The sequence below is a fragment of the Pinus tabuliformis genome, chromosome 4_2, assembly GCF_031772625.1.
Source record: "Pinus tabuliformis cultivar Carrire ecotype Pingquan chromosome 4_2, CPIR1, whole genome shotgun sequence".
Classification (NCBI taxonomy): Eukaryota; Viridiplantae; Streptophyta; class Pinopsida; order Pinales; family Pinaceae; genus Pinus; species Pinus tabuliformis.
The window spans coordinates 891,157,974-891,177,334 of record NC_142304.1 but is presented as its reverse complement, the minus strand read 5'-3'; the positions used below and the strand labels follow the sequence as shown (position 1 = coordinate 891,177,334).

At 39.5% G+C, this 19,361-nt stretch overlaps 1 pseudogene across 2 annotated transcripts in view; it reads left to right on the top strand.

Moving 5' to 3' along the window:
• Window positions 1–697: 697 nt before the first annotated feature.
• LOC149172565 (protein-tyrosine-phosphatase MKP1 pseudogene) overlaps window positions 698–19,361 on the top strand; it is a 97,011-nt pseudogene continuing 78,347 nt past the window's right edge. Inside the window, exons 1-2 of one of the 2 annotated variants that reach the window (XR_016259087.1) lie at window positions 698–1,584; window positions 1,852–3,617. The product of XR_016259087.1 is annotated as a protein-tyrosine-phosphatase MKP1 pseudogene, transcript variant X2 (transcript). Of the gene's footprint in view, window positions 3,618–19,361 lie in introns of both variants that reach the window. The other variant, XR_016259086.1, reaches the window with a different exon arrangement.

The window sequence follows — 19,361 nt, the reverse complement described above, 5'->3', positions numbered from 1 at the left end:
TGGTTTTTCTACTTTACTTGGAATTCATTACTACTGTGGCATAATGCAGCCTTGGTCAGTAAACCTTTTTGTATGTATTCAGTTAGTATATAAACATTTGAGATAAAAGACATTAACTTTGGATATTGAACCAAAAAATTATTATTATTTTTTTCTTGAGGAAATATACGAGCATATCCACACTAAGGGATCAATATCCTACTGGCTTATTAGCAGAGCCTGACCTCGAGGGCGTCAAGGATAATTGACCCATGACCTCCCATTAACGAGGTGCCTTAGTGATGAGAACTCAACCAATTGAGCTAACCCTCAAGGCTTACTTTTGGAAATATTTTAGCATATCGACCCAAAGGAATCACGCCTTGCTAACTTATTAGTAGAGCCTAACCCCGAGGGTGCAAAAGAGAATTGACCCATGACCTCTCATTAGCGAAATGCTTTAGCAATAAGAACTCATCCCACTAAACTAACCCTTGATACTAAACCCAAAAAATATTATATAATATAATATTAAATTAATAAAATAAATAAATAAATAAATAAATATCCATCAATAATAGAATAAAAAAGCAACGAAGCTAATCAATTCACTTTTCGCACCCCTCCATCCAGACATCAATGTCAGACTAATTGAGAGCATATTCATAATCGGAAAATCTTTATTTTTAATTTCTATAATAACATTTTCTACGGAAATGTCTGATCGGGTTGTTCTACTCTATTACAAACCCGTGGGAAAATGTGAATTGCTTATCTGTGCGTGCGATTATGGTAATGGCATACCCATATCCATGGTTTCAATACACCAACGGTGGGAGTGGTAAAATCCTTAGATCAGTGGAGTGAGTTTACAATACCCAATTAAATGTCTGATTGGGTTGTTCTATTCTATTACAACCCCGTGGGAAAATGTGAATTGCTTTATGTGTGCGTGCGATTATGGTAATGGCATACCCATATCCCTGGTTTCGATACACCAACGGTGGGAGTGGTAAAATCCTTAGATCAGTGGAGTGAGTTTGCAATACCCAATTGAATGTATTGGGAAATTGGTGAAACTCCGAGACCTTTCAAATGCTGAAATTGAAAGGATTTTAGTGAATTGTCTGCATCATGGCATTGGAAAATGTCTGCGTGTGTCCATATCAAGTTGTTAGCATTTGTTGCCAGGCTTGAGAAGGATTTTGGCGAGAATTTTGTCGCCTTACTGTCAGATTTGATCCATGAAACATTTTTACCTGTACCCATTTCAATTCCTCGAAGAATTTGGACTGCCCAAGAGAAGATTCTTCCGAGAATTCTCTGTGCAATAATGTATTTTATACAGGGATTATACTTCTCTGTACCCATAACAGATTTTATACTGAAGAAAATGTGTTTGGCCTAATGTTTAGGCATAGGGATTTCATTGCCGTAGGATCATGTGGGGGTATGCTTGTCTGGAAAATGAGGTTTTCCAATTTTTCATGCCTGAGTTTGTGTTCTTAACTGTATTCTCATTCTTCTAGCAGTGGATTTTGCAGAACAAACTGGTGTAGAACTTGTTAGTGGCAAGGAACAAATGCTTGGATGTCAACAGATCAGGTACCTAAATTCTCCAGGCCGATAGAATTGTTTTATTCTAAACTGCTAAGAATATACAGATCATGGGTGATTTGGGGGATGCCACATTGAGCATGGAATTATTAAGGCTTAGAGTGCTAGACACATGTGCCACCCCAAGACACAACTGGAGATCAGCATCTTGGTGCAAAAAACCGAATTCCCCCTCTCATTCATCTCCAATACCAGAGTCAAGTTCTAGCAATGGAGAAGAGGGCAATGACAGCTTTTTATTGTTTGATGATACAGGAGTCAAAACGCAGTCGAGGAAACCCAATTCTCCCTCTCTTCCATCCCCAATACCAGAGTCGAGTCCTAGGAATCGAGAAGAGGGCTATGACAAGTTTGGGTTATTTCTTGATGCAGAAGAAGATAACAAAGAGCAGGAAGTCTCATGCACACGCCCCCCTCGGTTTTTTGATTCACAAGGACGATATATGCAACTTCTCTGCCCTCCATTTAGAGCTCTATCGTTCTCAGGATTTTCGCACAAGGAAACCATGTCAAGAGAGCCAGCTATGAATACCTTGCCAAAGCGAGCACTGGACACTAGAAATGAGACACAGACGAAAATTGATCTAAATTTTGTTCAAGATGTTGTATACGATGAAGAACATCAGGCTGGGGGTAATGATATTATTGAAGAGAATGGGGAAATGGAAGAATCTAAGGATCGAGCCGCTCAATGCGACAAAGAATGTTCACAGGTTCTTCCTTATCTGTTCGTCGGTAGCAGAACAGTGGCTCAGAAGCTATCAACTCTGCATCATTGTGGAATCACCCACATTCTGAATTGTGTGGGCTTTGCCTGCATAGAGAATTTTCCAAATGATTTTTGCTACAGGACACTCTGGTTAGAAGATAGCCCAGGCGAGGATCTCACTTGCATTTTATATGATGTTTTTGATTTCATCGAGGAGGTTCGTGAACAAGAAGATTGCAGGTTATTTCTGCATTGTTGCCAAGGGATTTCAAGATCTGTGGCTCTTGTTATAGCATACTTGATGTGGAAAGAGCACAGATCATTTGACGATGCTTATGCTTTTGTCAAGGCGGCAAGATGTATTGCAAGCCCCAATATTGGTTTTGTTGTCCAGCTTCTGCAGTGGCAGTCAAAAATACAAAACCCACCCAGCGAAAATGTTTTTCGCATGTATTGTGTGGTCCCTCACTCTTCATATGCACCACTGCATCTGGTTGCCAAAACTGTGCCCAACCCAAGTATTTGTTCTCTTGATTCGAGAGGAGTCTTTATAATCCAATTATCTAGCAAGCTATATATATGGAGGGGCAAAAGATCTGATCTAGAGATGGTTGCTGCTGCAGACAGAAGTGCTTTTCAACTGGTCAGATATGAGCATGTACAAGGTCCATTGGTATCCTGCAATGAAGGATTTGAGCCAGCAGAGCTTTGTGAAGCTCTTGGAACAGGCAATGTGGAAGTTAAGAACTCCAAGAGTAAACTGGGAGAAATTTCCCTTTCATTTGAAGTAGGTGAGAAGATAGTTGCTGAGTATGATACAGATTATCAGTTGTTCTGGAAGGCCAAATTAGGTGGATTCATGCCTCCTGCAGTTGGAACAGGGGTGATAATCACTTTGCCAGCCAAAGCTGAATGCTTCCGCTGGTTTGGAAGCACATATAACTGTGGTTGCAAGAGACCATGAATTTTTTTTAAGGGTTGGATATCAAATTTTGTTAAAGATTCTCTCCATCTGCCTGTTATCCTACAAGCAAAAGAGAATCAACTAAAGCTGAACAAACATGTAGAAGTATCATTATGCTGATTTGGATTTCATCTTTTGGAAAGAAGATTTGGCTTCAAAATTAACCTGAATGGTATATAGACTTTTCAGGAAATGGTCCATTCTGATTGTGGCCGAGGCCTTGTACCATGGTGGAAGTATTGAGGAAGTGATGACTGATAATGACCTCTTTACATCTGATAGAAAAGTTGAACAGAGATCATAGTATTCAACACGTGAGTGCGTTTCAACATATGAGAACTTTATAAGGTATGCTCAACTGTATTGAATGTTGCTTTATTTTGCTGCCAAGTTTATCCACGGTGACTGTTTTTATATACAACACTGGAGCTGCTCGTAGTATGCATAATATTTGACTAGACCATGTCAGGCATTGCAAACATTTGCTTTTCTCTTAATTTTACCCATGGCTGAATCTCTGCTTCCACTTATTCTGCTATGTTTTTCAGAGCATGCAATGGATTTTTCATATTTAACATTATCTTGCCATTTACCCCGGTCATTTGGACTTTGATAAACCACTGACAATACGTTTTTAACAAGCAAAGTGGCCTACATTGTTGAACCATTCAGGAAATGATCCAAGATATTTAGCAGCAGTGGATTTCTCATCTCAGAAAATTTAAATATCCCTACGGTTGATGTTAATGGCAAATCTGAAACCACTGTTGTAAGGCTTCTCTCAATTTGTATTGGTGTTTTTGAACAATACCCTGCCAATCCCAAGGTTTTGCTCTCCAATTGCCAGAAGATTTCAATGCAAATTCTTTCTTATACAAGTTAGAATTAGTGGCTTGCTTGGTTATGAATTTCTTTCATCAAAAGGTTCAATGATGCACACACTTTAAGCCATGACTTCACTTCCCTTGAATGTGCGGAGAAGGTCTGCTCATGTTTGGCAGATGCCTCCCAGGATCATCTAGCCAAGTCCTCTCAGGCATGGGTACTTTTCAGGGCCCAGACAATATCGTTAGACAGTGTATTGGATCATTCTCAGTGATTGATTCCATGGTAGATTCTTCTTTTTACCCTTTTCCTCTTCATCCTGTCTTATGTACCTCTAGTTAATCTCTTGCACTCTATCCTCTTTCCACTTTTTTGATCTCATATTTAGTTCATGTTCTCTTGTTTGATCCTGTTATATTTTGCTTTATGCTTTTGGGGTAGCATAGGGTGCCCCTACATATTGGCATCACTGGTTGTACTTCTTAGTCCCATTTACCTATCTGTTAGACTTTATTTAGACTTAAAATAAAATTATCTTGCGTTATCTACATTGTTTCTCATCCTTATATCTTATGCTACAAAATTAGATAGAACTTTGTAATAAAGGCAGGACAACCTTTAAATCTGAGTCCTGACTTGCAGCATCCTACAAGTTGGTCAGGCTTAAATTTTTTTGTTGGCAGGTATTGCACGATGACACTATATCTATAAAATATATTTCTTCTGTACTGACTATATTGCCTAGAATATTTTGATCCGTGAAGTTGCGGGTTGGCAGGCTCTAATAGCCCACTTGTAGCACAACCCCTTGAAAAATTTGACATTTAGAAGAATTACATGAGAAAATTGCTGTCACATAGATGTCAGTAAAAACAGGTGGGTCTTTAGACTTTTGATCATAGTTGAGGAACATTCCTGAGATAATTTTCTTTGACACTCTAGACTGTAAAATTTCTGAGAATGCTGCAAAATGAAAACCCTCTTGAGGAAATATCTTTAGCAAGAAGCCAAGCAGAATTTGAATATTTTTCTTAACTAGACCATATAAGGGTTCCCCTACATATTTACATCACTGGTTGTACTTCTTAGTCCCATTTACCTATCTGTCAGGCTTTTTTTAGACTTAACTAATCTACATTGTTTCTCAGCCTTACATCTTATGCTACAACTTATGCTACAAAATTAGATAGAACTTTGTAACAATGTTGCACGAAGCGGGAGCGAAGCGGGGACGCAGAAGCGTCATTTTCCAAAAATCTAGGAAGCGAAGCGTTCGCGGAAGCGTCTGCTATATATATATATATATCATATTTTTTTGCATTTATACTCAAAACAAACATCCCAAATACCAAATTAATTGTAGAAGACATGAAAACATGCATATTTTTGCATAAATCAAGATAGATATGGCATCCATGATTCCATAGTAGTTACTAGTATGTACAACAATCATCTATATTCTAGCTATTACAAACATACATCAAATTTTTAAGCATATTATAAAACATAAAACATTTAAGCATATTATAAAACATAAAACATAGAGCATATTATGATTTATCTAGCAAGTGAGCAGCTGTCAACATTTGTCATGTCCAAAATTAAAATAATAATGTTTACAAAATATGTCACTTGGTCACCGCCAAGACAAAAAAGGTTCAAAATTTAGATTCACAAGTCTACAAGTCTAATGAGTAATCTATGACAAAAATCCAGATTGTGAATATATCTACTAATCTCTCCTCCTTCCACCACGAAGAGAATGTGGCGGCGGGCCTCCACGTGGTGGCAATGAAGAAGATGGTGCCTATGGAAGTTGTGGCACTGAAACTGATGAAGAAGAACCCCCTGCTGTTGGTGTTGAACCATGGAACCTAGGAACCAAGGGACCAGATGGGGGTGGGGGTGGCATATCAACACGATCATCATCATCCTGGAATCGCTCAAAAAATTCAAGCAAAAAAGAAAACACTAGTTAACAAAAAAATAAAAAACATGAATTAGAGAAATGCTTTATAAGGAAAAATTGGAAAATTCATACCACAATGGACATATCTGGATAAGAGCATCCTCTAATTGCTCTAATCGCAACACTCCATCCTCCAAATTGGGCTCCTCTGGATTCTTGTCCCAAATCAACAAGTCTTTATTAGACTTTGCATCTTCATAGTAATGGGACAACAATCGCAAGTTGTAATGAACATAAACCAAGCTCTCTGCTCGGTCTAAACTCAACCTGTTCCTTTTAACACTGTGAATGAAAGAATAAGAGCTCCAACACATCTCTGCAGAAGAAGTGTTTACCACCTGTGATAGCACCCGCAATGCCAAAGCCTGTAGAAGTGGAGTACCCCCTCCATGCATGTTACACCACTCAAGAGAAGAAAAAGTCTCTCGATCTTTAATTGCATGCATGCTCCCAAATGGACTAGTGTTAAGCGTATAGTTGCTCACCTGTCTCTGTACCAATGCAGCCTCCTCCTCATCAGGGATTAATTTACTCAATGCAACCATATATTTTTTGTGAACCTCTTGATCTTGGTGTGGTTTTCTCCTGCTTCCCCCCCCAGGTGCTGGTGTTGAAAGCCATGATGGATGATAGTATTTATGTGTCAAAACATATGCTAATGCATGCAATGGAACATTTAGCATTTCCCATCGGTTTTCCACCTCTGCATGAATATAATTGTACAAGGTGGTATCTCTAGGCTCAACAATGTCTTTAATTTGCCCCAACATGCTATCCATTTGCTCATACACCTCCCCAATTACTGGTCGATCTGAATATGCAAACTTGATCATGTAATAAATTGGTTTGGTGAATTGCAAAACATATTTAACCTGTCCCCAAAAGTAACTGTCAAGAACACTGTCCTTGACTGCATTAGCACCATCTATGTCAGTGTTAATTTCATCCCATGATTCAGCACACACCATATTAGTTAAAGCTTGTCTCACTTTCACTAGCCACCTAAAGGTGAGGTAATAACTAGCAAATCTTGTCTTTACAATTTTAAGCAACTGCAACTTGGAGTAAGTGCCATAGAAGTAGTTTACCCTTGTATGCCCTGTGATGAATTTAATGAGCTGCTTCCCTCTCCTGTAAAGCTCAGTACTCCACCCACATTTTCACAATATCATGCATCAAAGATTCAAAAGGTTCAATGTGTGAACTAGGGACCTAGACCAAAAGATGTGTGGATAAGTACGCTCAATAATTTTTCCTGCTGCCTTACAATTTGCTGCATCATCTGTGATCACTTGAACCACATTATTCGGACCAACATCTTTGATTGATTTCAATAGGAGATCTGCAATGTTTTGTACAGATGCAGTGATGGAGGAGTCATGACATGTAATAAATACTGCACCACTAGAAGAAACACCAAGAACATTTATCAAATGTTGGTTTCTAATATTTGTCCACCCATCTAATACAATGGATACCCCAGAATCTACCCATTCATTTGTAAAACGTGTCAAAGCTCTTTGAACCTTAGCTTTTTCTCTTTCTAATAACATTGTTCTAGCTTTCTCATAGTTGGGGGCCTTGTATCCTTTTGGGGCTTCATTGATGGCCTTTACCATTTCATGCCAATAGGGAGAGCGAAGCACATTGAATGGTACACCGCAAGCACAAAGAAAACGGACTATCTTTCCATCCACATCATCCCTCCCAACAACATTAAGGAAATCCCCTATTGTTCTTCTACCTCCAGAGCTTGCAGAAGTACCATGAGGAGATGAGCAGCTACCAAATTTAGAGGTTGCACTTGATTCAGAATGAGTTTTTTGTTTCTTGTTCTTTTGTTGTGCAGCCATCTCTATTTGGATGTATTTTCTTCTTTCTTTAGTTGAAATGTTTGGACAAATTTGTACCCCCACAGGACCCTTTTTTCATCACTGTCCAGCACCCCACAAAGATGCCTCCTCAGACGGGTATATGAACCATAATATGGTTTTCCTTCATGACAACCATGAGGGCACACAAATTTGCAAGATCCACCACCCTTTCCACCATCAAGTTTGGTCACATAGTTCCACAAGGGTGTTGATGTAGCTTTCTCATCTTGTGTTTCAGTGTCCCCTTCAGGTTCATCCCCTTCCTCTTCAAACCCTTCCTCCTCATCATACATTGGGTCACTCATATTGGGACCACTGTCCTCTTGTGTTTCTTCCCTTCTATTCCTATTCCCCTTTGCCATCATTAAAACCAAGAGTGGAATGATACATAGAAGCCAAAAGAACACCATCTTGGAATATGGATATAGGTGGTGGACAACCTGTAAGTAAAGGAGCAAGTAGAAACAATGGGAAAGAGTAGGAGAGGGAGGAGAAAAATACAAAAAAATTGTCAAAAAAATAAGGGAGTTTGGGGTTTGAACTTACCTCTTTAGCTCTTGTAGATGAAGTCCTCCAAGCTCTTACTCCAAGCTCCTCCTCCTTCTCCTAGCTCCTCCTCCTTCACTCCTCCAAGCTCTCCTCTCTTCTCCTCTCCTTTCCTCTCTTCTCTTCTCTTCTCCAACTCTCATAAACTCAAAGTGAGAAAATGAGGAATGAATGGGGGCTTTATTCTCTTCATTCCTCACCTTAACCTCACTCTAACCTCACCCTAACCCACCCCCTTTATGCTAAGTTAACAAAAATAAAAAAAAAAATAAAAAAAAAATGTTTTTTTGCCTTGCGCGCGGTCTCTTTCCGGAAGCGTATGGGAAGTGTACGCTTCCTCCTCCGAAGCGCCATGCTTCCGAGGCCCGAAGCGCCGTACGAAGCGCGCTTCGGAGGTCTGGAAGCGGCGCTTCCGTACCGCACTTCCAAATTTCCAGGAAGCGGCAAAAAATGCTGAAGCGGCACTTCTGAATTCGGAAGCGCCGCTTCCGGCCAAGCTTCCTAGGCGCTTCCGTACGGGACGCGCTTCGGGGCTTGGAACCCGGGGGGGGCCGCTTCGTGCAACATTGCTTTTTAATAAAGGCAGGACAACTTTTAAATCTGAGTCCTGACTTGCAGCATCCTACAAGTTGGTCAGGCTTAAAATTTTCTGTTGGCAGGTATTGCACGATGACACTATATCCATAAAATATATTTCTTCTGTACTGACTGTATTGCCTAGAATATTTTGACCATTGAAGTTGCAGGTTGGCAGGCTCTAATAGTCCACTTGGAGCACAACCCCTTGAAAAATTTGACATTTAGAAAAATTAAATGAGAAAATTGCTGTCACTTAGATGTCAGTAAAAACAGGTAGGTCTTTAGACTTTTGATCATAGTTGAGGAACATTCCTGAGATAACTTTCTTTGACACTCCAGACTGTAAAATTTCTGAGAATGCTGCAAAATGAAAAACCTCTTGAGGAAATATCTTTAGCAAGAAGCCAAGCAGAATTTGAATAATTTTCTTAACCAGACCATATAAGATTATGTTGTTATCACTAAGAAACTTGGCCAGCTTTACCCTTGACTGTATATCATAAAGGAGATCCTTCAATGACAAAGGTTTGCTTTGATCATAAAAAGAAAAATGCAGGTTTTGATCATTCTGGATCTGTGTTATTTGCTAAGGTTCACTGTTCACTATTTTGCCCAAAACGGGAACTAGACATGCTTAAACCTTCCGCACTCCTCAAAATAGTTCCGCTTACACTATTTGATTTATAAAACAGAGAATGCCAAGCCAACTGAGCAATGGCATTCATCAACTCCTATATCTTCAGACTTGATTGTTTCTCTTGAAGTCTCATCTTCCTAAGGCTGGTGATTGGTCAGAAAGAAGCCTTGACTTTCAGTAGGTGAGCTTTTCTCTAAACAAACCTCTTGATGTGGAAGTAATCGTTGCTTTCCTTGACCCTGTCAAGACTTCCAAATTAAGCTTCCCATCTTATTAGATTTTAACCATTTATTTTTCACATGCTAAGGGATGGAGGCTCTACCCTTTCCATACTTAGATTTCTGGTTGTTCAAATTTCTTCCTCAGGTAGCAATACCCTTTCATTTGGCTTAGCATCAGCTTTTGAGTTCTGGGCATGGTAGACATACTGTAAGCTGGCTTGGGAGGAGGGGACCAGGTCCTGAATCCTGTCAACCACCTTCTGTAGGAAATTAGGAATAATTCAAACAGAGGAGGATCCTCATATTGTCTCTATGATTAAGGTTGAATTGAGGTCCTCCAGGTCCATGTGCCAATTCAGCTTGGCTGGGGGATTTCCAACAGACTGGTGGACATTTAGCTTCCATTTTTCTTTTTGCCTTTCTTTTAGAGTTGGTAGTTAGATCTGAGTCCTAAGCCTTGATATTGATGTTCGTTAGAATTGTTTTTGAGAGAAGATTCACAGTTTTCTGTTTTATGCTTTGGACTTTGGGTGCTGATTCTTTAATATCGGGTTGTTTTTCATTAACCATATTTTCCAACTAGCCTTGGGATGAGTTCCCAGATTTGCTCAAGAATAGGCTTCTTCTGAAGGGAACCTTTATACTGTCCATTGAATTCCAGCCGTGGAAATATTAATTGCTGCTGAAAACTTCTTTTGTTACTCTTCATTCAAAGAATACATGCTGTACTGATTCCTCTGCTTGCTTACAGAAGCCATACTTCGATGGACCTACAATGTCTCTTTTCCTCAGATTTTGTTTCACGAGTAACTTTCCATGAGCAAAGAGCCACAAAAGGATGTTGAACCTTAGGGATGGAGATCGATTTCAAATTATTTTCTACTTTGGATCTGGGGTGTTTTCTTCCACAATCATTCCTGGAATTCTGTATCTCTCTTTACTGCAAAAGAACCTGGCTTGCCTCAGACTCTGAAGTCGGAAAATGCTCTTGATGTCAAGGAATAACTCTTTAAAGAGCTTATCAGTTCATGGAGTTCACATTGAAGGTGCTTGTGAAGATTGAATTTCTGGGAGCTTTGCCATCCTGAGCCCTGACCAGGAGAGATGATTATTCCAAGGTGCCATGTCTGTGATATCTTAAAGATTTGGTGAGCATGACAAGTCTTTGAGATTCCTCTTTCCAGATTGAATGAGTTTCTTACCTGGAGAGATGCTGTCATCTCATGATATCTCTGAGCTGCCTCTGGGATCCCAGAGAATATCGTCCTTGATAAGTGAGGCTCCTTGGCATATGCTTTTCCATGCTTGGGATCTGTGAGATCTGCCCATTGTTCTCAAATCTACCTTCTGTCTGTACACCTACAATATTTCTTTAGAAGGATTTCCTTCCTCCACGAGTCTTGAAATAACCTGCCAAGCATGGAAAGTCACATGTCAAGGAGTGTATTTTGTAGGATTCCAGAAGTGGCTTGGAGATATTATGGGATGACAGGATTTCTCTAGGTTTGAAACTCGTTGAATCTGGAGCCATAACAGTTTGGCTTTTGGAACTCAACTCTCCAATAGCTGATCTCGGGTTCCCACTCCACCCCCTAATTTGTTGTTTTTCACCTTGTTCAAGCAACTAGAGAGGATTTCTTCTGCTTATTCTGCTTACCTCCCTTCCACATGAAAGTTCTGATCAATTGCTGAATTTTGTTTAACACTCCAGCTGGGGCTGCTGTTATTGAACTCCAGTAAACTGGAAGGGCCATGAGGACTGATTCGATTCAAGTGGCCTGAGCACACAGGTTCGTTCATTGGAAGCCCCACGCCGCCATTTTCTGTTTTATTCTCTTGAAGATAGGGTCATATGACTTGATAAGAGTTATCCTGATGAAAGGGGAATCTTGAGATACTGGATTGACTTTTGCCTTTTTTGTGCCTGAAAATTGAGGATCTCTTCTTTCCAAGTGAGAGTCAGTGATGTTCCACCCAAAAATTTTGCATATCTTGTTGTTTAGATCTCCTCCTAAAGCCTTGAGAAATAAGTCCAAGATACCTGTGAATCTTCTGGCCAATGTTACTGAGGATAGTCCCCAGCGGGATTGTATCATGTGTGAACTGGGAGTGATTTCAGTCATCACTCTTGACTATTTCCATCCGTGGAATGTGATTTCTTCCCCTGGCTTCCTCTAATGTTCTTCCCAGCATGCCATCAAAATGAATAAAAATGAGGAAAGGGGACAACCTTGATGTAGACCTCTACTGACTTTGAAAAAACCAGCTTCCCTATCATTCACTGAAGGGGCTGTCCAGGGGTTCCCAGTACACACATACACTCAATCTATTTTGAAATAAGGGTTTTGGCCGGTTTTGTTTCTTGCAAGAGAAGTAGATCTGCCTTTCAATGTGTTATCACTGAAAATATTTCAAAGGAAAAGGAGAGCAGAAATCTTCATCAAATTCAAGCAAGGCAGCTCCTCAATTAAGCAAGGTATTTTCTTCCAAGTTGTTTTGTCTAAAGAAATTTCAAAGGAGAAAATGTCAAAAGAAAGGAAAATATCATCATCAGTACAACCATCACCAATGTACAAGAATGACAGAAACAAGGCAGCCAGCAGTCAAGAAGAAAGATAGAGCTTTGAGGAGGATAAGGAGAAATTTTGAAACTAGATACGAATCCAAGTTTTCGTAGCGCAGACAGTGTAAAAATCCTGTTTTGCGCTACGAAATCAATGTTTTCGCAGCGCGCTGCGAAACCCCTGTAGCAGCCTGTTTCAGCTGAAGAAACTCTGTTTTCTGCTTTTACTAGTCAATTTCTAAAAGCTTTCCTGAGCAGATGAGAACTTAATTTTGCAAACTGAAAGAGGCTTTTCTTCCTAACATGCTGCACTACAAAAACCTCTTTCCGTTTCTTCAAATTCGTTCTGAGGTGGGAGTAATTTATGGTTAAACTTGCGCTACGAAACTGCAGAAAGTCAAGCTTTGTCTACTGGTTTTAGTAGTGTTTTTCAAAATCAGTTTCTGGTCACATGAAAGGCTATCTTGGAATTCTGAAGGAGGTTTCTCTTCATAACATGTCCAGATACAATAACCTATCTCACTTTATTCGTATGTGTTTTCAGTTGAGAGATAAGAAGCTTTCATTGAGACCCTAATTTCAGAAAACGGATTTTTCCCTGTTTGCCACGTGTTTTTCAAGGACAGGTTCTGGACAGCTGGAGAAATATTTTAAAAAACCAGGAGAGGTTTGTGTTCTAGACATCATGGGCTACAAAAACCTCTTTCAGTTTCATAAAATGTGTCATGGATGAAGAGATAAAGGCTCTTCAATTTTCAAGGATCTAACCCTAAAAACAGGGAAACATGTTCCCTAAATTCTAGGGTTTCTCATCAGCAGTTGGGTGACCACGTGGGAGGCTTCATCAAATTTGACCTCATGGAGTATTAGGTGTCAAAGAATGCTTTAAATGTTTAGATAAGTTTGTTGTAATCATAATAAGGAGTTACACTCCTAGTTGTATTAGGTCTCTAGGACTACTAGTTAGGTGTCAAATACATTTAATGGTTTGTTTTATGGTTAGAATAGGTGTCACTGATGGCAAATTCGAATTCTCTTGAGGAGGGATGATGGAATCCTAATTGTAAATGCTTTATATAGAGCAAGAGGTCGAATTAGCAAGGGGTTGGAGACTTTTTGGCTCAATTGCTGCTCTATGTGCAGACTGTGTATATTTTTAACCTAATGCAGAATTTCTACTTAGACAACTCAAGATTCATGAAGAGTTCTTGTATGTTCTTGTTTTGATGGCATCTTCCAATACTTACATTGCAGTGAGGTTTACTTATGATACTCAGAATTCATCAATGATGCTCTGACTTCCTTCATAGATAAACTAATTGTGTTTCACTGTTTTATATTTGCATTTCTGCACTTGAACTCTATAATGCCTTGACTTCCATGCTAGGTAGAATGTTTTGGCTTCACTACTCAGGATTCAAAGAGGGTTTTTAATGTCCTATTGTCTCATGGCTTTCCTCTTTCACTTACTTGCAGTGGTATGAATACATGTTACTTAGAATTCATCAATGATGCTCTAACTTCCTTCATGTATTTATAAACTGTGTTTCCTTGCATTGTGTCTTTGTTTTGTTGATGTATAAAAACTCTCTATGCCCTGACTTCATGTTAAAGCTGATCTTGCTGTGGTACTGAACATACTTTGACTCCATAGCCCAATGGTAGCCAACCTTCATCTTTCAACCTATAAACATATACAATCACAAACTATAGAGTTAGCCATCTATCTTATTCTTTAATCAAAATCTTTAACCCTTTGAGAGAGCCCTCTCAGGCTGAGGAGGCTAAGCCTCAGCCAAAAGTTTGGTTTGAAATAGTTACTCAAAGTCTTCCTGATCAACAGCCTATCAGGGGCATGATTTTGTGATAACATTTTGGTGCGTCTGCCGGGAGCCTGAAGTCTATTCATTCCCGAAATCAATGGTTGAACTTCTGAAGGTAGCAGGAGCTCAGACATCTTTGAGGCTGCAAAACTACCTTGGCGACTCCACACATTGAATAAGAAATTGTAAGGTGACTCCACTGCTAGAAGATCAGTAGCTTGATGAAGTTTCAAAATGAGTTCCACTGCAAGAATGAATGCCAGGTATGCTCCTATGAATCGGTATCATATCCCTGGTTTTCCAAATCCTATGCCAAAGGTTGATTGGTTAGAGGATCTTCCGATATTCAAAGATGAAAAGAAAGACAATGCTGCTGTTCATTTGGTTAGGTTTCATATGCATGTACGCAGTCTTAAGGTTCACTTTCCTGAGGATTGTCTCATGAGGATGTTTATGGCCACTTTAGAAGGAAAAGCATGGTCTTGGTATAAAAGTTTGGAAAATGGTTCATTATCTTCTCTTGCTGATTTCCATGATGTCTTCTATGACATGTATAAAGAGTGTCATCCTTCCTTATTGTTGCTCAAAGATTGTTGTAGACATTCTTTAAGTCTTATTCAGTACTTGGAGGATTGTTATGATGATGATGAATTTATGGATGAAGAAATTTTAGAGGCTCTTCATAACAATGCATTTCAGCACCAAGAAGAAAGTACAACATCTCATGAAATGCAGCATGAAGATCAGCAGGGGTTTACTTATGAAAATCATATTACATCCTCTGATATGAATGTAGAGATGCAGCAGATCTCTCAGTGTTCGAATCATAAAGAAGATGAAAATGATTACACCCAGCAAGAAGAAATACTGGAGGAAATTTTCTATGACCCTCAGGCAGAGGAAAAGGTTGTTCATTTTTGTGATTCCTTGCAGCAGCTTACTTCAAATAATGATCATAGTAGTGAGGAAAATTACATTGTTTGTGAGCATCATGCAGAAAGGCAGTTGGATAGCACATCAAAGGAATTTTGTGTGGTTGAGGATAAGTTGTTAGAAGATATAAAATGTTATGAGAATCATCAAACTAACCATGTGTTTTTTGACCCTATAGCTGAATACATGGAAAAGATTTACTGTTCAGGCTTCCAATTATATGTTCATCTTGAAGAACAGTTGCACCTCATGCTTCCTTGGTTATTTCAGTATCTGGTTTATTTATGCTTCAAGCACAGTAAGGAGATCCAAGTTTCAGATCAGATTGATGACTGGATTTATTGGAAGTTTCATGTTCCTTGAGCTACAAGTGGAGCTTGCAGCTGATAGGGTAGGTAGGTAGGAAAGTGCAAATAAGCTCAAGGTGACTGAGCATTTTTATTTTTCAGTAGATATAGACTTCTTTCTCCTACAGTGATCATCAAGCTTAAGCCTGAGGTGAAGGCCCAAGGAACTTAAAGAAGATGTTTGTCAAATAAATTTTTGTTCATGATAAGAGGATAAGGCACTGGAACTGCAGGTTCTTAGTGTACCACAAGGGCACACTATCCCAAGTGGAGCCACTGTTATCACTGAAAATATTTCAAAGGAAAAGGAGAGCAGAAATCTTCATCAAATTCAAGCAAGGCAGCTCCTCAATTAAGCAAGGTATTTTCTTCCAAGTTGTTTTGTCTAAAGAAATTTCAAAGGAGAAAATGTCAAAAGAAAGGAAAATATCATCATCAGTACAACCATCACCAATGTACAAGAATGACAGAAACAAGGCAGCCAGCAGTCAAGAAGAAAGATAGAGCTTTGAGGAGGATAAGGAGAAATTTTGAAACTAGATACGAATCCAAGTTTTCGTAGCGCAGACAGTGTAAAAATCCTGTTTTGCGCTACGAAATCAATGTTTTCGCAGCGCGCTACGAAACCCCTGTAGCAGCCTGTTTCAGCTGAAGAAACTCTGTTTTCTGCTTTTACTAGTCAATTTCTAAAAGCTTTCCTGAGCAGATGAGAACTTAATTTTGCAAACTGAAAGAGGCTTTTCTTCCTAACATGCTGCACTACAAAAACCTCTTTCCGTTTCTTCAAATTCGTTCTGAGGTGGGAGTAATTTATGGTTAAACTTGCGCTACGAAACTGCAGAAAGTCAAGCTTTGTCTACTGGTTTTAGTAGTGTTTTTCAAAATCAGTTTCTGGTCACATGAAAGGCTATCTTGGAATTCTGAAGGAGGTTTCTCTTCATAACATGTCCAGATACAATAACCTATCTCACTTTATTCGTATGTGTTTTCAGTTGGGAGATAAGAAGCTTTCATTGAGACCCTAATTTCAGAAAACGGATTTTTCCCTGTTTGCCACGTGTTTTTCAAGGACAGGTTCTGGACAGCTGGAGAAATATTTTAAAAAACCAGGAGAGGTTTGTGTTCTAGACATCATGGGCTACAAAAACCTCCTTCAGTTTCATAAAATGTGTCATGGATGAAGAGATAAAGGCTCTGCAATTTTCAAGGATCTAACCCTAAAAACAGGGAAACATGTTCCCTAAATTCTAGGGTTTCTCATCAGCAGTTGGGTGACCACGTGGGAGGCTTCATCAAATTTGACCTCATGGAGTATTAGGTGTCAAAGAATGCTTTAAATGTTTAGATAAGTTTGTTGTAATCATAATAAGGAGTTACACTCCTAGTTGTATTAGGTCTCTAGGACTACTAGTTAGGTGTCAAATACATTTAATGGTTTGTTTTATGGTTAGAATAGGTGTCACTGATGGCAAATTCGAATTCTCTTGAGGAGGGATGATGGAATCCTAATTGTAAATGCTTTATATAGAGCAAGAGGTCGAATTAGCAAGGGGTTGGAGACTTTTTGGCTCAATTGCTGCTCTATGTGCAGACTGTGTATATTTTTAACCTAATGCAGAATTTCTACTTAGACAACTCAAGATTCATGAAGAGTTCTTGTATGTTCTTGTTTTGATGGCATCTTCCAATACTTACATTGCAGTGAGGTTTACTTATGATACTCAGAATTCATCAATGATGCTCTGACTTCCTTCATAGATAAACTAATTGTGTTTCACTGTTTTATATTTGCATTTCTGCACTTGAACTCTATAATGCCTTGACTTCCATGCTAGGTAGAATGTTTTGGCTTCACTACTCAGGATTCAAAGAGGGTTTTTAATGTCCTATTGTCTCATGGCTTTCCTCTTTCACTTACTTGCAGTGGTATGAATACATGTTACTTAGAATTCATCAATGATGCTCTAACTTCCTTCATGTATTTATAAACTGTGTTTCCTTGCATTGTGTCTTTGTTTTGTTGATGTATAAAAACTCTCTATGCCCTGACTTCATGTTAAAGCTGATCTTGCTGTGGTACTGAACATACTTTGACTCCATAGCCCAATGGTAGCCAACCTTCATCTTTCAACCTATAAACATATACAATCACAAACTATAGAGTTAGCCATCTATCTTATTCTTTAATCAAAATCTTTAACCCTTTGAGAGAGCCCTCTCAGGCTGAGGAGGCTAAGCCTCAGCCAAAAGTTTGGTTTGAAATAGTTACTCAAAGTCTTCCTGATCAACAGCCTATCAGGGGCATGATTTTGTGATAACACAATGCTTGGTAGCTGTCTAACCTTAGCTCTTTTCTCTTCTGGCCCTGGCCCAATTCCAGGAGAGGACCTTCATCATCGATTGGTTTTTGATTTGTGGGAAGACCCAGAGGAAAAGGCCTGCTGAATAGTTGCTTGAATTCCTAGGGCTTTATTCTTGGTGGCTTCATTCTGTGTAAGGGCAGGGCCTGATCTTTAGGAGTGGGAAGATGGATCTGATTTCTTGTTTTTGTGGCAATTGCTAAGTCACCTGGATCTATGGTTCTTTTTGGTTGGTGGGAAGGAGGCCTTTCTTCCTCTGCTTCGTTACCATCTCCAGGGGGATCCACTCGATGCTTCTTGTTAGATGAAGGATCCGTAGCCCTTTCCTGAGTGTCTTCCTCTTCCTTGCCTTCCTGTGATTCCAATGCTGCAAATCTATTCTCTGTTTCGATTACCTTTGGAGAAGCAGGATACCAGGTCTTCTCCAACGTATTTGGCTGCACTTTTGAGAGGTTCTAGTTTTTAGCACTGGATTGCTCTTTAGGGATTTGTGCACCAGTTTGAGTCTGTCCATAGTCTTGTTGTCTCCTGTTGCTTTATACCCTTTGAATCCATTTTCTTTGACAGGCTGGGTGAGTGGGATTCTTTTTTGGATAGTCATTGTCAAAGTGACCATATTTGTGGGAGAGATTGCATTTAAGTGGAACTTGCTGATAATCTTGCTTGTGCTTGTGGACCTGGTTATTGATCTCCAGCTTGATGCTTTCCATGAGAACTTTTTCCAGATCTACTCCTACACAGTTTCTTGCTCAAGTGAAAAGTCCATTTTTAGCTCAGATCTGTGTATATATCTACCCAGTGTATTTCCTTTGATGTTCCAGAATCCCAAAAAATCATTGGTAGCAAGAGGAGTCTCACCCGGACGAGGATGGCAGACGTTCGTCTGGATCAAGTGATAGGGACCAATGCTTTAGGTAAAGGCCATTAGCTCCCATGAACCATTGTCCTCTAAAAGCTTTGTTTATGGAATTAGAGCTTCCAAAGAGCAGAGTAAAATCCTTACACTAGAAACTTTTTACCCCTTCTGGGGCTAAAGCAGACCATTGAGTCTTGATCCATGCTTCAACAATTTTCGGCTGGGTCAATTGCCATTGAATTTTTCTATCAGAGCATTTTCAGAAAACTCTACCACCCTTGTTAGATCTGTGGATTTGACTTTGAGCCTTGGGTTTCCTTTCATTCTCTTGACAAAGCATGATGATGGTCCTTTTTAATCCTTTTGAGATTATTTTGGTTGCAGATTCTGCTACAGCTTCGAAGGCTGAAGTCCCTGGAAAGGGAGAGGGAGCGATTTCCTGGTTTCTCCCAGGGCTTCTTTCTCTGCCATTGTGAACTGCTATTCCTGAATGAATTTTATGTGAACAGGCTGCTATACCTGAATCTGCAGCCTTTGCTGTCTGATGCTTGCAACTTTC